This window comes from Littorina saxatilis, linkage group LG5 (assembly GCF_037325665.1).
Source record: "Littorina saxatilis isolate snail1 linkage group LG5, US_GU_Lsax_2.0, whole genome shotgun sequence".
Classification (NCBI taxonomy): domain Eukaryota; kingdom Metazoa; phylum Mollusca; class Gastropoda; order Littorinimorpha; family Littorinidae; genus Littorina; species Littorina saxatilis.
Window position 1 is genome coordinate 10,529,581 of NC_090249.1, and position 15,043 is coordinate 10,544,623.

The window sequence follows — 15,043 nt, forward strand, 5'->3', positions numbered from 1 at the left end:
CGCTTAACGCCGACGAAGAGGCAAGCTGCGAGGTAGGTCTCTCGAATGATAAATTAAATTGTTAGAATGTTAGGCACTCAGCATGTTCTCAAGTGTTGCATTTCACTAACTTATATCCTTAGCTATATTTCTGTATATATTTTTTGATGCTTTGATGGCCCTGGTGATCGTGACGATCTGTTTTTCTTCTCGTTTCCCCATGTTTTGGGCATATTTTCAGTTTCTGCGTCAAATGCAACAAAACGGAGATTACTGGTTATTCTTGGACATGTTCACTGATAACTTTAATGTTTTATGAATCTCCACGTGTAGTTTCTCTGTATATAGTTCCATATATACTTTGCAAGAAGCAGATAAAAACAGAGTGTCAACAACTCTCTGTAATTCGCCACCGCATCAATTCAATGTTAGATGTAACTCGCCACCGCATTTTTTGTTATTCGCCACCGCACTACGCAAATTGTTATTTTCAAACGTATCAACATCGTGGAGGCATTTAAACCTTTATTTTGGTCACAAAACTGACAGCAATTGATAGGAGCATTTTAACTTTAGTGCTGCAAGTTTTAAACTCAGGGGCGTGGCGTGATGTTGCCTATGCAAAGGATTTAAAGGCACCATGAGTTGACAAATCAAACTGTAGTATTTCTTCTTCTTCTTCTTCTTCTTCTTCTTGTTCTTGTTCTTCTTCTTCTTCTTCTGTATGAAAAGTATGCTTATCTGTACTTGAGTGTATAACCCACATGTACTGGAATGTGCTTATATATATGACCCCCCCAAAAAATATCCCTGGGACTGTGAGATTCAAGAGGTTTAGGGTATGATGACATCAATAGGAAATATAACAGTGCTTACCCGTAAGAGTGAGAAAAAAATACTATAATTACAAGTGGGAAATGCATCGATGACTGCTAGTGATGATCTGAACAGATTACGCAGCAAAATAAAGACACATCAGAACATGAAGACCAACGTTTTCACCAATGAGATTTCACTTTTAGGAAGGCACGCTGATGAAAAGTTTGTCCTCATGTTCTCTTATGCATTCATTTACATTCGGAAGATTGACTAGGGGAAAGTCCCCAAATACCGAACGGTGCCTAATACCGAACAGCTGATTTCTCGAAAACAAGAGGTGACTACTCAAATTGGATTGCACGAGGTGATAGAGTACCGTCCCTGATTATCCTGCACCAAAAATCATGGCGGATAAAGGCGGCAAAAAAAACCGGTGAGTGAATTTATGATTTTATGACTCTCAATGCTATTTCGACCCACAGCAGACTAGGATCATAGTATGAATTTGAGTTGCTTTTTGTGAAAAGTTATGGTTGAAATTAACAGTGTGATCTATCTGCTTGCCAAATATGTCTGTTTGAAAGCATTCGTCTTAGATCTTGCCTGAGCGCCCCGTGGTTTTAAAATAGTTAGGTAGATTTCAATTACCGAACACTCCATGTTTCAAATACCGAACAGTGTTCGGTATTTGAACTTGTGTGTTCGGATTTTGACTCTCTCTCTCTCTCTCTCTCTCTCTCTCTCTCTCTCTCTCTCTCTCTCTCTCTCTCTCTCTCTCTCTCTCTCTCTCTCTCTCTTTTCTTCTCTTTTTATTTTCTGTGCATGTGTATGCCAGAAGTAGATCTAGTTAGTACAGAGTGATGAGCGTTGTTAATACTTGGTGTACCGGTATATTGTGCAGGGCTACATGGTCAACGCAGTCACTGGCAACAGCCATGGCAGCTGTCATAGACAAGAGGCTTGGACTTCGAGCAGCTGCAAGAGCGTATGGAATCCCCCCCCCCCCCCACAACACTTAAAGATCATCTTGATGGAAAATACGAACATGCCATGGGTGATACAAAACATTTGGGGAGGCCGTCCATTCTTCCCCCAGCAATAGAAAAAGAATTGGTTGACCATGATCATTAAATGTGAGAGGATGTTTTTTGGCCTGACCAGAAAAGACGTTATGTCACTTGCATACGAAATAGCGAGCAGAAATGGAATTCAACATATTTTCAATGAAGACAAAAAATCCTCCGAGCCAGCAGGTTCCTCATCTAAAGAAGCAGGACCCCCCTCTGAACCACCAAGACCCTCCGCTGAGCCTGTAGAACCCCCCCCCCCCCCCTCTGAACAAGCAGGACCCCCCTCTGAACCAGCAAGACCCCTCTCTGGGCGAACTGGACATCCAGTAGACCCACTTTCTGAGCCACCTAGCCCATGCTCTGAGTAAGACATAGGCCTATTTTTGGCACTTCCAAACAAAACAGTTATCCAAACCAATCCCGATGGACGCTGCTTTTTTAGATCCATTGTCATCGGCAACACTCCTGCGTTCCAAACTGCAGAAAGGAACGGTAATGGGTTACCTTCAGAGTGTCACACGAAAATACAAGAACAGATCCAAGCTGATGCTCTAAGACAAAAGATGACCAGTCACATGCTCAGCAACATTGAAGGCTTCCGCGAAGTGTCAGCTGCAATAAACTTTGACATGCCATCATCTTTCGCTTTTTTCTCCCTAGAAGAAAAGATTCTTCACATGGCTCATTCAACTGCTTCAGTGGGAGACATGGACATTTCTGCTACAAGTGAGGTGTTGCAGCAGCCCATCCACATCATCAATGCAGAGTCTGGGAACGTTCTCAAATACAACGATGACTCTTTGGCTCAACCAGTGACTCTCCTTTACTCATCTCATTTGTTTGTATATTTCGCTGCGAGTCCAGTATATTAGGTATTACTCTTAGTTTATCATCTCGCATGCAGTCACTCCCTGTTTACTCCACCTCATGGGGACAATGCAGGACACTATGACTGCGTCCTTGAGTCAGCTGTTTCAGTGGCGCTGATTTCTCACAATCCCAGTGTTTCACAACAGAAATTAGCGGCGAAACGAAAATCCAGAAAAACAGAAGCTGAACTTATCACGTCAAGTCCATACAAACGTAAACTTGAAGAGTGGCAGGCAAAACAAAAACCAACAAAGAAAACAAGCAAATCAAAGCCAAACACAGAGAACACAGAGAAACAGAAAGCTAGAAACAAGAAAACAAGCGTCAGTCATCAGCAGGAAGCTAGCTGGTTCTGTTTTTTTTGTGCCGAGAATGCACCTGTGAGGACATGGTTCAGTGTTTGATGTGCTCAGAATGGGTGCATGTGGATTGCGCTGGAACAACAGAAAGCCAAAGAGAGTACTTTTGCGATGTTTGTCAGTCAAAGTAACATTGGTTTTTGCTGTTCGGATTTTGAACCTCTGTGTTCGGAGTTAGGGAACAGGTGTTGTAATTCCGAACATATTCTAAAAAAAATGATTTTAAGATAACTTTCTTTTATGTTGATTTCTGTCCACAAAAAGTGGTATGAATGTTGCTGATCAATTACTTTATTAAAATTCACATTCAAAAAAGGTCTGTCTTCTGTTGTTTTTGAGATGATGGCAGATTTGCTTAAGTGTTCGGTATTTGGGGACTTTCCCCTACACATACAAGAATGTACAAAAACGTTCCGCATGGTTTGAACATTACTTAGTGTAAGGCGACGAATGGCAGGATGGATAGCGTACTGCCCCTATGATCCGCTTGATTTCCTTGGCCGCGGGTTCAATCCCTTGCCGGGACAGTTCATAAAGTGAATTTGGGTTTACGCTATGCATTAAAAGCTTGTCGTCAGTGGTTTTCTTCCGGGTCCTACCTGTTTGTTTTCCTCCACCATTTCAAAACTGTAAATTAATTCCGCCCATCTGCAAAAATTAAAAAAAAAAAATCTTTCCAAATTCTGATTTCCTAATACAGTCTACTTCGTTTATAACGTCGCCGGATATAACGTCACCCCGTTATATCGTCACCCAAACACCGGTCCCGGCTCAATTCCTTCTTTCCAAGACTATTTTAACCTCGGATATAACGTCACCGGATATAACGTCACCCAGTTATAACGTCACTCATCCATGTCGGTTATAACGTCATATCAATCCCCATATGCAGCAGTTTGCATGGTGAACGACTGTCAATCAATCAATGAGGCTTATATCGCGCATATTCCGTGGGTACAGTTCTAGGCGCTCTGCAGTGATGCCGTGTGAGATGAAATTTTATACGGCCAGTAGATTGCAGCCATGTCGGCGCATATTTACCTTTCACGGCCTTATTCCAAGTCACACGGGTATGGTAGACAATTATTAACTGTGCCTAAGCAATTTTGCCAGGAAAGACCCTTTTGTCAATCGTGGGATCTTTAACGTGCACACCCAATGTAGTATACACGGGGGGTGGTTCGGACACCGAAGAGAGTCTGCACACAAAGTTGACTCTGTGAAATAAATTTCCGCCGAACCTGGGATCGAACTCGCGCTGACAGCGGCCAACTGAATACAAATCCAGCGCGCTACCAACTGAGCTATATCCCTGTCAAGGCATGTTCATTTACCCTACACGTGTCACAAGTTTTGTGTGTTAACGGTATTCAAGTTTTTCCGTTTTCCCGTTGTTAGAGACCCAAGGAAAACTAGGTTCAAGGCATAATCATTTTTGCTGCATGCGTTTTGTGAGTTCCTGTTCGAGGTTTTTAATCAAAAGAAAAATGTTTTATTTCATTTCGTTTTGTGAGTTCCTGTTCTATGTTTTTAGTCAGTAATGAAAAATCATTTCATTTCGCTTTGTGAGTTCCTTACTTAGGTTCCTCAGTGTTCTAGGTTTTTAATTAAAAGAAAAATGTTCCATTTCATTCGTGTTGTGAGTTCCTGTCTTTGATTTTAACTAAAAAAAATTGTTTTAAAAAGTTTCATATCGAGCATACATGGTTACTCCTGCGCGAGCGCGTGCGAATGGATCTGTCTACTTCTGTCCTTCAATCACGCATATAAAAAAAAAACTCGATTATTGAAATGACGGTAGGAGAAGGTCGAGAGGATGAGAACAGACTACGACGTTTGTTTGTTTTTTGGTCCGTAGAATACAGACTACAACTGCCCTCGACGAGGAGGCTGAGCGTCACTTTCAATTGGGCGTTGTCGACAGGCTGAGTAGGTCGCTCAGGCTAAATTGTAAAGGTAAACATTAAGTGCAGTGAACCGACAAATTGAGAAAAGTGATACTGCACTCTTAAAGCACTATTTTGACTCTACTTGGAAAGCCATGGACGTTATATCAAGTGACGTTATAATGATAATAATAATACAGTAGTAGTCTAACGAGTATAACGTCCCGCTCACTAGATGTGGTGGAGACGGTGGATGGGGAAAGGGGGTAACTATGACCCCAAAGTTGTTACTACCAGAACGATTGTGCGTGAAGGTGGGCAGCCACTTTGCTGTTGACGAGATAAGTCAAATAGACATTTATTACGTATAAGGACCCATGAAGTTCTCGTCATTTTTACATTTAGTCAAGTTTTGACTAAATGTTTTAACGTAGAGGGGGGAATCGAGACGAGGGTCGTGGTGTATGTGTGTCTGTGTGTGTGTCAGTGTGTGTGTGTGTGTGTGTGAGTAGAGCGATTCAGACTAAACTACTGGACTGATCTTTATGAAATTTGACATGAGAGTTTCTGGGTATGATATCCCCAGACGTTTTTTTCCATTTTTTGGATAAATGTCTTTGATGACGTCATCCGGTTTTTCGTGAAAGTTGAGGCGGCACTGTCACGCTCTCATTTTTCAACCAAATTGGTTGAAATTTTGGTCAAATAATCTTCGACAAAGCCCGGACTTCAGTATTGCATTTCAGCTTGGTGGCTTAAAAATTGATCAATGACCTTGGTCATTAAAAATCTGAAAATTGTAAAAAATAAAAAAAATAAAAAATATAAAACGATCCAAATTTACGTTCATCTTATTCTCCATCATTTTCTGATTCAAAAAAACATATAAATATGTTATATTTGGATTAAAAACAAGCCCTGAAAATTAAAAATATAAAAATTATTATCAAAATTAAATTTTCGAAATCAATTTAAAAACACTTTCATCTTATTCTTTGTCGGTTCCTGATTCCAAAAACATAGATATGATATGTTTGGATTAAAAACACGCTCAGAAAGTTAAAACGAAGAGAGGTACAGAAAAGCGTGCTATCCTTCTCAGCGCAACTACTACCCCGCTCTTCTTGTCAATTTCACTGCCTTTGCCATAAGCGGTGGACTGACGATGCTTACGAGTCTTGCTGAAAAATTGCATTGCGTTCAGTTTCATTCTGTGAGTTCGACAGCTACTCGACTAAATGTATTTTCGCCTTACGCGACTTGTTATTTCTTCGGACATCAAGGACAGGTCAAGATCTAGCAGAATATGAATACACGACAGCCATGTGTGTGTGTGTGTCCTCAAAGCTAATAACGTCGGACAATATAATCAAAGAGTGAGATTGTAGACAGAGCTTGACACTTCAACACTAGCAACCTGTCTCAGAATCAGCATGCAGCCTACAACACTGTACGTTGATACTGTTGCCGAATTTCGGGGAAAATGTTGTGTATACAATTTTGTATTCATGGTATAGCCAGGTTTTGGAAATACGCAAAGAAGAGAATAGTCCACAATTCTATATATGAGGAAGTGAATTAAATATTATTGTAATAAGTTAGTTTAAAACTTACAACAATATGTTGTTGTAATTTTTAAACAACACTAATGCATGCACTTTCCATTTCTGCACAGTTTTATTAAAACAGTCAGTACTTTAGAAAGGGACATAACTCTTGGACTCCGGATATAACATCACCCGCGCGTAAAAGTGACGTTATAACCGATGAACCGGATACAGCGTCACCGCGTATAACGTCGCTCAAAAACATCCCCCGACGGGTGACGTAATATCCGGAGTCGACTGTAGCAGCTTTAATCCTTCGTACCACATGGTGAGTGTGTGTTGTACGATTGTCACAATGTGAGCGTACGTGTCAAATCAATATTTTCAATTGGAAGTGACAGAATCACTGAACTCTTCAACATATTATGCAATTCATTAGACAGTTGCGGTGGCGAATAACATCCAAGACGTGAAATTGCGGTGGCGAATTACACCAAGCATCGGTGGCGTATAACATGAAGTCTAATTGTTTGTGTTTTCTTTTGCCGCGTGCGTCACCCAAAGACAAAATTGTGCAACAGCATTCATCAAGAATACAAAGGACATGTTTAGCTCACAGGATATCATCACGGGAATGCATCAACTAGTGCTGTTTCGTTGAAGTTACGAGGGAAGGGACAAATCGTGCAATTTCAGCTACAATTCCAGCAGAAATCGGACTTCAGAACTGCCGAAACCTGACATTTCGACTAAAAAAGCACGTACCTTAGACCTTGAGTATATACTTCTTTAAAATGTACTAATGAAGAATCTAGATGATGCCTGAAAGTCCTACAAATTTTCATTTTCTGTGAGAGACCTATCTTGCAGCGTGCTACTTCGTCCGCGTAATGCACTGAAAAAGTTGCGGTGGCGCAAATGCAGAGTTACACGATCCACGGCGTGTCATTAGACTGGGTTTGATCACCCACCTGATCTGTCATACTAACATGTCCGTAATATTATGAACAAGTCGCGTGAAGCGATATAAAAACATTTAGTCAAGCTGTCGGCATCAAAGTAACAGGTTAACACTAAACAAGTCGCGTAACCAGGGGCGGATTAGGGGGTGGTTACAGGGGTTCCGGACCCCCCCCCCCCCCCTCGGCTGTAAAAAAAAAAACCAAAAAAACAACTGTTTGTGAATTATGTTGTTGTTTCTGTCTGTAAAGCCGGGGAACAGTTAATTCAGTGTTTAATCAGTATCATTTGTGTACAGTTTTAACTGCCACTCCTATGCGACATGTCTTCCCTCTAACCATACTGATGTCGGGAGCAGATATCATGGAAGATACATTGTCATTATTTAATACTAACTTTAAAAGAAATAATGAGTGGCTGCTGACACCAGTTGATCATGTTTAAAATCAAGGATAAGCCACAAATTGTTTATGATAGCTAAATTTCTTCAGCTTCAGGGGGGCTTTGCCGGCCCCCAGACCCCCCCAACGGGGCGTTGCCACGGTACCCCACCTCTACCGACCCAACAAGGCGAAATTACTACATTTAGTCAAGCTGTCGAACTCAGTCACGGGATGAAACTGAACGCACTGTATTTTTTCACCAAGACAGAACAGCTTCGTCAATCCCCGCGTGAAGAAAATCGCTCACCTTCCACGTGCAAAACGTAGTGATATTGACACGCCAGATAAGCGCGGTAGCGTATTGTGCTAAGCAGGAAAGCGCGCTTTTCTGTATTCTTGTTAACTTTCTGAGCTTGTTTTGAATCCTATATGTTTTTGGAATCAGGAAATGATCACGAATAAGATTACATCATTTTTGGATCGATTTCTTACATTTTAATCGTAAGACTAATTATTCTATTTTCGTTAATTGTGATCACATTTTGAGAGTAAATACATGACATATGTATATATTTTTAGATTCAGAATGTGATGAAGAATACGATGCAATCAATTTTAAATCTGTTTGCAAAAAATCGATTTTAATGACAACTTTAATGAGAAAACTCATTAATTAAATGTTAAGCCTCCAAGCTGAAATGCAATACCAAAGTCCGGGCTTCGTCGAAGATTACTTCACCAAAATTTCAACCAATTTAGTTGAAAAATGAGAGCGTGACAGTGCCGCCTCAACTTTCACGAAAAGCCGGATATGACGTCATCAAAGACATTATTTTATAAAAAAAATTAAAACAATGTCTGGGGATATCATACCCAGGAACTCTCATGTCAAATTTCATAAAGATCGGTCCAGTAGTTTACTCTGAATCGCTCTACACACACACACACACACACACAGACACACATACACACATACACCACGACCCTCGTCTCGATTCCCCCCTCTACGTTAAAACATTTAGTCAAAACTTGACTAAATGTAAAAACAGTCATCGCCGAGACAATATTAAAATAGTCTCGACTAACCACACCCAAAAACCGAGACGGGTCACGCTCGTCTCCGCGTAGCGTACGTACGCAGTACTTAACCTATTTTCTTTAATTCTGAGCACATTTTTAGAGTAAACATGACAAATGTATATATTTTTGAATTCAGGAGAAATTGAGGAATACGATTCAATCATTTCTAAATCTGTTAGTGAAAATTGGATTTTAATGACAACTTAAATGAGCAAACTAATTAGCAAAATTTTACGCTGCCAAGCTGAAATTCGATCCCATAGTCCGGACTTCGTCGAAGATTGCCTGTCCAAAATGTCAATCAATTTGATTGAAAAATCAGGGCGTGACAGTGCGGCCTCAACTTTCACAAAAAGCCGGATATGACGTCATCAAAGACATTTATCGAAAAAATGAAAAAAAAGTCTGGGGATATCATACCTAGGAACTCTCATGTGAAATTTTATGAAGATCGGTCAAGTAGTTTTCTCTGAATCGCTCTACACACACACACACACACACACACACACACACACACACACACACACACACACACACACACACACACACACACACACACACACACACACACACACCACGACCCTCGTTTCGATTCCCCGTCTATGTTAAAACATTTAGTCAAACTTGACTAAATGTAAAGAGGTGTAAAAATGTAGATTGGACATTTGAAAAATCTTTGGAATGTTCAACGTAATCACAAGAACTCACATGTGAGAGAGAGGAGCGAGCGAGCGAGCGGGGAAAGGGCATTAATTCATCGCTGCATATTAAAGTGCAAGATGCACTGATTCATTTCTGCATAACAGAGTACGATTTTGAATCATGACACATGACTCACTCGATCTAAAAAGCTCAAAAGAAACACTGACCTACCAACTAGGCTATAACAAAAGTCCGCAATACCCAGACGCACACGTGTGTGAGTATTGAAGTATGCAAATCAAACTCGTTCTTGTCTTTAATTTCAATGAGTCCATGTATCAGACTAACAGCAATCTATTCTCTGCAACCGTTGTAGTCACTGAACCTAATAAAACTACAGTCAATGTCATCGGAACGACCAATTAAATGAAATCAAATGAAAAAGGGCGGGAAAAGACTTTTTCACATACTAATACGTGCATGTTTTATAGTATAATTCAATACCTCTTGGAAAAAGCCTGGGGGGAGAGCGGAGCAGGTCTAATTTTCATTTTCATTAATTTTTGTCACTAACTTATTAGAACTTGGTATCAAGTGCCTGTTGTGCTGTAGACACACTATCTTGGTGTAACATGCTTGTCACACTGCTACAACATCCAGCTTCGCAAAAAAGGAGGTTGAGGGTAGGGGGGGGGGGGGGGGGAGTGAGAGGGTGGAGAATGTGGTGAGAAAGGGTCTTGGGACTGTGTGGCGCTTATGGTGATGGATGCCGCGAAGTGACAACCTCCCGTGGCTTTTAAAACCTTTTCGCCCGCACACCGCGCGACCTGTGACGTCAGCGAAATGAAACGACTATGCGAATATGTATACGTTACTATTCAAAGCATCTGAGCTATCATGTTCGGAGCTTCGGAAGAAGCTCCTTTTTGTATGGTCCAGTCTCAGATGATGTCTTGTGAGCATCTGAGCCGTACGAAGTGGTTCACTTTCACTGTTTCGCCTCGGAAGGCGGGCTCAGAAGCTCTGAGTAATACTCTGTAATACACCCCCCCCCCCCCCAACAATAATATTAGTGTTTCTAACGTCTACATGTGATCAGCGAAATAATTCATATTTGGTGTACGTTACCTTCAAGTTATGGGTGATCAGTTCAAAAGTTTTAAAGTTTGTAAATCAATTGGTCTGATTTGTATGCTCTTTCGACAATATCTTCCACATTCGGTGATTGACTCAACAGTACGAGTGTGGGAGACATTTTTTTGTAAGGCACCTTGTACCCTAACCAAGCGAACCAGCTTCTGAACTTTTCAAACTTTCCTTGGCGAGTATAGCCAAATAACAAACACACAAGTTGGCTATCGCAGCACAATAGACGTCCGAAAACAAACCGTTGTTCGCGGTAGCCATTTTCTCACCGTGTCATGTCACTTTCATACTTGCGGGCACAAGACTGATTATTTGACTTCCTAGTCGGTCTATACAAGGGGTGCCTTTAATTGATAACCACGACCAAGCTGAATTGTCGCCTACGTCACATATGCTAAGTGATGCGTCCTGAACGCGATTGTATACTGTCTGTGCTAGTTTTGCACCACGACCAGGAGGGGTGAAGGGGGAGGGGGGATAAATCACGCGTGACGACCTCAGGGCGAATCTACGAAGAATGTAGATCTATGAGGGAGGGGAGCGGGTAGATAAAGGGGGGGGGGGGGGTGGGGGTGGGGGGGCAACATAGTTATGTGACATGATCAACAGTGTGATTGTATGCTCAAAGCGACGAGAACATGGCTATTTGATGCGCTTGGTTATCATGGGGGAAAACAACAACAACAACAACAACAAAACAAATAAACAAACAAAGCATAAAGAGGCCGTTTTTCGAGCTAGCAAACATAAACTACCCCTCGTTCATTTATCTTCTCTTAAAATATAAAGACCAATACGTAGAGGTGCTTGTGAATATTAGGCATTTTATTTTATAAACGTTTTATTCAGGAACGTATCTTGTGTTTGTTTTTGTTTTGTTTTTTAAGAAGCAAAGATTCGACTTGAAGGGACATTCATAATTTAGACGTAAGAAACGATACCTTTAAGTTTGAAGTCAAATACAACAGCAGTAAAATACAACAGTAACACTACTACCATCATCTTAAACCAGTTGGGATTTTTTAATGAGCTTTTAAGAATGCCTCAGACACCTAAAAAGCTCTTATATGTCCTAAAAGATCATTACATTTCAGCGAGAAGTAATTAAACAAGTCGCGTAAGGCGAAATAACAACATTTAGTCAAGCTATATGTTTTTGGAATCAGGGACCGACAAGGAATAAGATGAAATTGTTTCTAAATCGATTTCGGAAATTTAATTTTAATCATAATTTTTATATTTTTAATTTTCAGAGCTTGTTTGTAATCCAAATATAACATATGTATATGTTTTTGGAATCAGAAAATGATGAAGAATAAGATGAAATTGTTTTTGGATCGTTTAAAAAAAATTTAATGACAAGTTTCCGATTTTTAATGACCAAATTCATTAATTATTTTTTAAGCCACCAAGCTGAAATGCAATACCAAAGACCGGCCTTCGTCGAAGATTGCTTTGCCAAAATTTCAATCAATTTGATTGAAAAATGAGGGTGTGACAGTGCCGCCTCAACTTTTACAAAAAGACGGATATGACGTCATCAAAGACATTTATCGAAAAAATAATAAAATGTCCGGGGATATCATTCCCAGGAACTCTCATGTCAAATTTCATAAAGATCGGTCCATTAGTTTAGTCTGAATCGCTCTACACACACACACACACACACACACACACACACAGACAGACACACACACACACACACACATACACCACGACCCTCGTCTCGATTCCCCCTCTACGTTAAAACATTTAGTCAAAACTTGACTAAATGTAAAAAACAAAGGTCAAATTTAGACTACACACGGAAGACATCGTGGGGCCGTGCGGACCCATGTTTCTCAAAGAAACTTACATACAAACTAGGGAGAGAAGTCACAAACCTTCAGGTATTGGCTCTAAACATCATTTTCTACGATCTGTTTAATTTTGGAGTTAATAAGCAAGTCGCGTGGAGCGAAGTTAATACATAACAATGTGGGTCCACACGGCCCCACGACGTCTACAGAAGGGTATTCACGTTTTTCCTTTTTTGAGAAGCTTTAGTCCGCACGGTAATAATTAAATTAATAATTTAATTTAATTACTTCTCGCGGAAATTTAACCACGGCGTCTACGAAAGGGGATGCACGTTTTTGCTTCTTTTGGAAAGCATGGGTCTACGGAAGGGTATGCATATTTTTCCTTCTTTGAGAAGCATGGGTCCGCACGGCCCCACTATGTCTTCCGTGTGTAGTCGATAACCCGGTCGGGTGAAGGTTAAAGCCCTTGAGTACTCCTCGTGAAAACGGTTCGGCTCACCATCTCAGATCTGATTTTACCTGGGATAAGACCATCTTTTCGATTCCACCTGGCCACCTACCAAAAAATACAGCCTGAGGACTCTTTGTGCACTGTTGGAGTTTTGTTTTCATGAAATAGTTTCGTGAAAGTCAATACATGTAGTAGTTTTTTAATAAATTAAATTATCACAAATTCCTGCTCATCACATCAAGAAGTGAGAGTGGTGATTTCTGGTGTGTGTCCAAGCACAGGGCCTAATTGTATCAAAGCGCTGGTTGATCTACTCCTTTATCCTTCCTGTACTATTACTACTTTGAGTGAAGAATACTAGTAATAGTACAGTAAGGATAAAGGAGAAGACCGACCGGCGCTTTGTTACAAGCTCCTGTGTGTCCAAGTGGAGGGATGGTCTGATCCCATGTAAGCCTGGCCGTGTTTTCACGGGAAGGACCTTGCCTTTAAAGATAGAGTGCAATGTTGTTTTCTGAGGTCTTTGGTCTAGGTCTCGCCTTGTGCAGCCTACGTACCTAACCCTAACCCTAACCCTAACCCTAAGGTCTTGAGTTGCTATCTGAGACCATTTCTGAGACTTTGGGCATTGTTGACAAAACCCTCTGATCGGAGAAACGCCTTGTGCAGCCTACGTACGTGTCTGTGGTCTTGAGTTGCTATCTGAGACCATTTCTGAGACTGTGGGCATTGTTGACTAAACCCTCTGATTGGAGAAACGCGAGGTCAATTCTGACCAAAATAAAATTGGTGTGCTCACTGACTCCCACTTCTAGCTTTTTTTGTTTGTTTTAAAGTTCAAGGAATTATCAGTGATAGCACCAGATAAAATATAATGGAAAACAGGGATGCACAGAAAAATAGTTTTGAGAAAAGTGACTGCTTTCGCAGAAATGGCCACAATTTTGAAACAGATGAAAGGTCGTTGTCTTCAAAGACATCCTTCCGGCCTCCACCATTACAGCACCCTCCCCCACGCCAAACCCCCACCACCATCCCCACCCCTCGAATGTAACCGTCACACGACTGTACACTTCCCGCTCTGTCAAAAGTAACTTTCGTGACTAAGTTTGTTTGTGACGTGATGAAATAAATCATGTGAGAGTACCTTTAGTAGGCATCACAGTTAATTCGTACACCTGTCAGAAATGATGATGAAGTGTCCCTTTCATCTTTTCTGACGGCCTCTCGCTTTCTCTCTCACTCCCTCGCTCCCTCTTTGTCTCTCTCATTCTCAATTCCTCCACTCCCCTCCCTCCTTCTCTCTCTCTCTCTATACCCCCTCTATCTCTCTCCCCCTCTCTCTCTCTCTCTCTCTCTCTCTCTTTCTCTCTCTCTCTCTCTCTCTCTCTCTCTCTCTCTCTCTCTCTCTCTCTCTCTCTCTCTCGTTCATTCGTTCTAGACTAGGACAGATTTCAGAAAATCTAACACCCTCGGGCATTTGTGGGTAATTAATGGCAACAGGTTGTTTCTTATAGATTTGGGTGTGCTGAATCCATTTCTGCCTGTTGCCAAAGTCAAAAATGCCTATATTCGTTACTATTCAACGGTTTCCAAGATGGCCGCCATGATATCAAGAGACTACTAATTCTCAAACAAATGCTTATATCTTTGGTGTTTTTAGAGATACAGTGTTAATTTTTGGCTAGTTGGTAGATGACCGATAGGCAATGGTTGCCTTGTCAGAGTATTTGACCTTGACCTTAAGTCAAGGTCACATGAGACTTGACAATATTGACTTGTACTGTTTTGTCATGTGTGCATTTTAAGTTGTCTTTTGGCAGTAAACTACTGCGAACTAATCACTAAAAATAAGTGATATTACCCAGTAGGTATTCAGCATTAAAATGAATATACATTGATCATCATTCTGACAAGGTCAAGGTCATTTTGACTCCATATTTTAGATGTGTTTAAACTTGGACGCCATCAAGATTTGCAGTGGCTCATCTGTTGTACACACTGGACATCTGATTCAACAATTACATTTCAGCAGGGGTTCAGATCAAT

The 15,043-nt window shown here is 40.9% G+C and overlaps 2 long non-coding RNA genes across 2 annotated transcripts in view; both read left to right on the forward strand.

Moving 5' to 3' along the window:
* Window positions 1-1,071: 1,071 nt before the first annotated feature.
* Window positions 1,072-3,084, forward strand: LOC138966287 (uncharacterized). Its single transcript, XR_011455661.1, has 2 exons — window positions 1,072-1,231; window positions 1,700-3,084. It is a non-coding gene; the product is annotated as an uncharacterized lncRNA (long non-coding RNA).
* A 1,822-nt stretch (window positions 3,085-4,906) lies between these two features.
* Window positions 4,907-15,043, forward strand: part of LOC138966286 (uncharacterized) — a 470,291-nt gene continuing 460,154 nt past the window's right edge. Inside the window, exon 1 of the long non-coding RNA XR_011455660.1 lies at window positions 4,907-5,053. This is a non-coding gene — a long non-coding RNA (uncharacterized lncRNA). The remainder of the gene's footprint in view (window positions 5,054-15,043) is intronic.